Source organism: Lactuca serriola, chromosome 8 (genome assembly GCF_051521515.1).
Source record: "Lactuca serriola cultivar US96UC23 chromosome 8, Lser_US96UC23_V15, whole genome shotgun sequence".
Lineage (NCBI taxonomy): Eukaryota > Viridiplantae > Streptophyta > Magnoliopsida > Asterales > Asteraceae > Lactuca > Lactuca serriola.
Window position 1 is genome coordinate 181,007,400 of NC_136415.1, and position 5,950 is coordinate 181,013,349.

The window sequence follows — 5,950 nt, forward strand, 5'->3', positions numbered from 1 at the left end:
TAGAGGTCCAGAGAAGCTTTATTCCACAAGATTTTTGAGGATTCATGGGAGTTTTGACCATGGGTTATGAAATATGGGGCTAAAACATCATATAGGAGCAAATAGATGTTGTTTGAGCATCAAGGTTTGGACTTTACGTGATTATCATGCTTGGGGAGGCCAGATCTATGATTGAATGGAACATATCTGACCTCAAAAGTGGTTTTGAGTTTATGCATGGCATGAACTCGCCGAGTCTGAAGAACAGACTCGGCGAGTAGTAAGAAGTTTGCCCGTAATCACTCAGTGAGTGGACTTGTCGAGTTGAGGGAACGACTCAGTGAGTCAGGGGAACTGAGTTCAAGCCGGAACTTGCCGAGTTGTTCTTGAGACTCGGCGAGTTGAGTCGTGGTGGCCCCGCGATTCATGCCAGGTGGAACTCGTCGAGTCAGGGAGGTACTCGGCGTGTCAAGAGAGGATCTAAGAGAGTCAGTGGACACGTGTAGACTCGCCGAGTCGCCCTAGTGCACTCGCCGAGTCCAGTCAAAGTTGACCGTTGACCTTGTTGACTTTTAGGGTTGAGTACAATTGTATTTATGAGTGTATTATTTTGTGTGATTAGGTGGAGGCTAGATCACATTTATTCCGAGTCAGATATTTACCGAGACATCGAGGTGAGTCTTCTCACTATACATTATCTAGAGTGGTATATTGTGTAGACCAGAGGGTCTTATGTGTTATGTATGGGATTATGTGCTATGTGTATGTTGTATGTTGTTATAGACCGGACCGAAGGGTCCAACGATACAGACCGAGCCGGAGGGCCCACCGAGCTATGACCGGACCAGAGGGTCCAACGAGCTACGGGACTGGAGGGTCCCGCTGAGACACATCGACCGGAGGGTCGTATTATAGCCTTGAGTGGCGTATGTGTTGTATGCGGTATTTTGGGGAACTCACTAAGCATTTATGCTTACAGTTGTTGTGTGATGTGTTTCAGGTATCAGTGATGGGCGCGAGAAGGCGCCGGCATGATCCGTACACACTTGAGGAGTTTATGTTTTGGATTCTGGGGAGATGTTTTTGTGAAAAATACATTTGATACAATATGTTTGGTGTTATTTTGTGAGTAAATGAATGTTTTGAAATTGAAAAATTGTTTTGAAAATTTACGTTGTTACAAAAGGGGTGACGGTGATATCGCAAGTGGGTGAGCTTTGGCAGAACAAATCAACGAGCTTTAGATTCCAATTAGGCATAATGAGACGAACACCACACCATAAACATCAGATTTGAAATTTTCGAGTTTGAAGCTTGTTGGAGAGGAAAAGAAAGGGCTAGCAGGGACCAGTAAATATGGTAGATCGAAGGTCATGCGAGTGTATATGCGTATGCGAGAGATATGGGTGGGTGGGTAAGTTGAATTTAGGTATATGAACAATACGATAATTACTTGGGTTCTCAAGATGCAAATGCAAATGACCAGGAGAGAGAGAAAGAGAGAGAGAGAGAGAGAGAGAGAGAGAGAGAGAGAGAGAGAGGACCCTTCTATATTACATAATTATATTTTTTTTTTATTTTTTTAAATAAGGCAAAACTTCATAAATGGTCCCTGTAATAGTGAAATGACAGAAATGCCCTTCACTTAACGGCCAAAAGCTAACGGTGTTAGCGAAAAGGACCATTTGTTAAAAGTTTTGAAACCACAGGGACCACCTGTGAGGGTTTTTGAAATTAGGGACTAAACTTGATATTTTTAGAAACCACAGGGACCATTTTTGAAGTTTTGTCTATTATAAGTTATCTTTTTTTTTTTTTTTTTTTTTTTTTTTTTAAAATTTTTTATTGAACTTTATAGAGTTCAATACATTATAGAAAAAAATTGATAGAGTTGTATAAAATGTGAAAAAATGATGTGACAATCCATTGAACTTAATGGAGTTCAATGCATTGTGGATGCCCTTAGTGAGAGAGAAGGGAGATATGGATATGGAGATATAGAAGTTAATTATAAAGAATAAAAGATAGTTGAGATTTTGTGAAAACACACATTTCTTCTCTAGAAGCTCACTATGGGGCTCTTTGGTAATGCTCTTAATGGTTCTATTAAGAGGCAAATTCTAAATTAGTCGGATTTAGATTGATTGGTTTGCTACTTTTACGCCTCTAAATGGAGCAACAAGGCTCTGACCAGACCTAGGAGAGGTGTTGAATGGAAAAATAGATTGTGTTTTCCATATACCATAATTAGGCAACATCCACCTTCTTCCTTCCCATACGTATTAAGGAAACACCCACTCTTTTATCAATTTAAATAATTTAGTCTATATTATCGTCAAAGGTTGTTATAACTTTCCATACACTGTACCTTAATTTCCTCCTATAATTACAATAGGATGTGTATATATCTTTTAGGCATCTCAATGATAAAATTCAGTTCATGTAACACCCGTATTCCACATCGGATCAGTCAAAGACTGAAATTAGTTAAAGATGTGGTTTTGGGGGAAATCACATACCACGACGTGGTGGGATAATGATCATGACGTGGCATGATGTTTAAGTGATCGCATATCCGGGTGAACGCCAAGACGTGGCAAGTAGGATGCCACGAAGTGGCAAGTGGTTCAGCCTAAGCCCATGATTTTTAGGGTTTCTCCCATATTTAAGCATTCTAACTCTTGGATTAGGGCATCTTCTTCAGCCTCCATCTTCCCATGTCGAAACCTTAGCCCTATTTCGTGTTTGTGAGCTTGTTCATTTGATTAGAAGCCTTGTTCTTGGTTTTGGTGAAACTTGAAGAAGAAGGAAGTTCATTATGGTGCAAGGAAGTAAGGAGCTAGCTTGGATCCATAATTCTCTACAAATTTCTAAGTTGTTGGAGGTATAAATTTCACATCTTGACCTTTTTTCTTTATGTTTCAAGTTTGAGCTTATTTTAGATGATTATGGTCCCTATCATGAATGCTCTTGGAGTTTGAGGAACTTCAGAGCTTGTTGTGACTATCAAATGGTCCTTAGGTTTATGAGAATAGGAAAATAGTCATGATTGAATCTATTTTGGGTCCATGAGCAAGTTAGGGTCATATTGAGGACTCGATGGACTTAAGGCTTAAGATCTTGTCATATGGTGAGGTCTTAATGGATAAAGTTGGAAGATTTATCCATTAAGTCATTAGGAAGGATTAGATCTAAATTTTTGGACCTTGATCTGTATGGATTACGTTCTTAATAGAGTTTTGGGACAAACTGCCAGTTCCCATGATGTGGCCTAGGAGGGATCACGATGTGGCGATGCCCAAATTCGTGAGTGTTCTGGTCATCACATTCCCACCACGTGGCCAAGGAGGGCCCACATCATGGTGATATTGGACATTTCGATTTTTTTTATGGACATGCCCATGACGTGGTCAAGAGGTCTCCACGTTGTGGAGGCCGTTTACTTGGTCAACCATTAACCATTGATCTTTGACCAGTTTGACTATGGGTCAAAATTGGAGGTTTTCAATTGCTGATTAAGGAGTTATCTCTTTTGGTGTCAGACGGTTCACGAAATTGAGTTGTGCAAGGTGTAAGAGTGTGGCTATTGTAACACTCGCATATACGGGCTAGCCAATTAAGATCTATTAAACATTAAAAATGACTTTTGATAGAAGATTATTTAGGATAAATAATCTTAACAAAATTTATAGTATATGTGACAAGGATTTTGTGCATATAATTGATGCTTAAATTCGACTTCGTATGAAGAAGTTATGGTTTTTCGAAGTTTCAGCGTAACAGTATACAACTCAACGAAGTTGAAATCGGTCGATTGTTAGGAAAAACAATCTAAACGAGAGTTAAAGATTTCGTCCATACCTATCCGTCGATATAAAGACAGTTGATAATGAATATCGTATGAGAAAATTGTGATTTTTTGAAAGACTTTTACAATCTAAGCATGTTAAAAATATAGCTTTAAAAATAAAGTCAAAATTAGACAATAGAGTCTAAAATAAAGTTGTAGATTTCATCGATAGCTAAGCATGGGTATACAGAACATTAAAAATTGAGTTCTTATGAAGAAGATACGAATTTTTGAAGTTTTATAAGAATTGCACGTGCAAGCACGCGCCGACAAGGTGCACGACGCGCCCGACAAAGCCACGCAGCCCCACCAGATTTGTACCACATGTCAGCGTACGAAAGGAGGCATGCCAACGCCCCCGACAAAGTGCACGGCGCTCCCAGTCAAGCTGTGCAACGCGCCCTCCCCAATTGCCTATAAATAAATCAGTTTCCAGCCCCTTTCCTCACACACATCACCCACATTCTCTCCGGAGATCTCTCAACATCTTTAGCCCCTTTTCTCCTTTAAAGTTCCCGATCCCTTCGGCGAAGACCTGCGATGTCAGATAGTCGATGAATAGAAGCTTCCAGATCAGAGTTCTGCCTGCATAATTCCTAGATTTTCCCTAAAACCTCTGTAAGTTAAGCTACACTCTTTTTTTTTTTGTCAATGTAACTTATATTTATAGTCATAAGTCGTTATTATGAACCTATAAATAATATTTATTAGTAATTCCAAGTAATAATACTGATTGATCTATTTACATGAGAGGTGTCTAGAATGGTCAAATTGTCTTGGTTGTTGGATTTCAAAAAATCTATTATGTCGAAATGATCCAGTCTCCCAACTGTCATGCATGGTTGATCATTACTTGATAGATCTTGATGTAGACATTGAGATTAGTGCGGAATCTAGACTATCATTAGTCGCCAAGAATGTAAATGTAAGACTTAGTAATGTTCATACTTAGATCACATCAAAAGAAAAAAAAAACTATAGGTGTTAGGCGAAGTTCTGCCAAGATTACCAGTCATTCACTTAAAGTCATGTGAGTGCATAGTTACTTTTAGCTTACACATATGTATGAAGTTTCTATTAAATTCTATATGTGCATGCTATCTGCGATATTTGTGCTATAACATGATTTACTTATTTAAATTACTTTATCATATTCGTATTGGGTAGTAAAGCGTTTTGGGGAAAATAAAATAATGGCGAGAGGTCATACATTTTGTTACCGGACCAGTGACGGCCACTTGTATACTACCTGATAAGTTTTAACCTACCGCGTTTCCTTTTGATCGAATTCGGCTTCATGTGATCTTCCCGCTTTTCTTTCTTTCCCTGTTCATGAACCTTGCTGCCGATTTTCTTTTGATTCAATCAAATGGATTCCTAAAGCCCAATTGTCTACGGAGTAAGTGATGCTAAACCTTGGTTTTTGTTATGCATGTAACCCTTTAAACCCGTGATACCGTTTTTTTTTTATACCTTGATAATTGCTGGAATTAACAAACAAACACGCTTCTGTAGGTTCCATGCAAGTTATTAGGAATACAAGTGATATATAAGCTCATATGTGCATATTTGTTTTATATACGAATGTCAGAAACAAAAGGACATAGCCACCCTTAGAACATATGTAAAGCCATGCCTATACTTTTGCCTGTTCGTGTTTTTTGCTAAGAGATTTAATTGACAATTAAAATTTATTTACTTAATTTCCAATATAAGCCTGGATTAATACAACTATTATATAGTTAACATGTAATAACCTACGAAGCTTGAGAAGTAGCCTTAATGTGCTAATTCATAATGTGGTTAAAAGGTTTTGGTGATATTATATCTTGCATATTAAATGTTTAAATATAGGTTTTGGTGTATTTTATTACAATAAATCTTATGAAACAGTTGATTGGGTACTTCTAAGAGTTGCTAATGTACACTAGGAGTCATAGGTTATTAAACTACATATATTTCCATTTTTCATTCTTATGTTATTGAATACTTAAAGGTTAAAGCTTAGATTAAATATAAATTTATATGTTATGTTTTAGATATTTAGCAAACTAGAGGCTTATAAGAATTATTTTTATCTCTTAATGAAATTATATTACTGTTTAAGTATTTTGTTGAGTT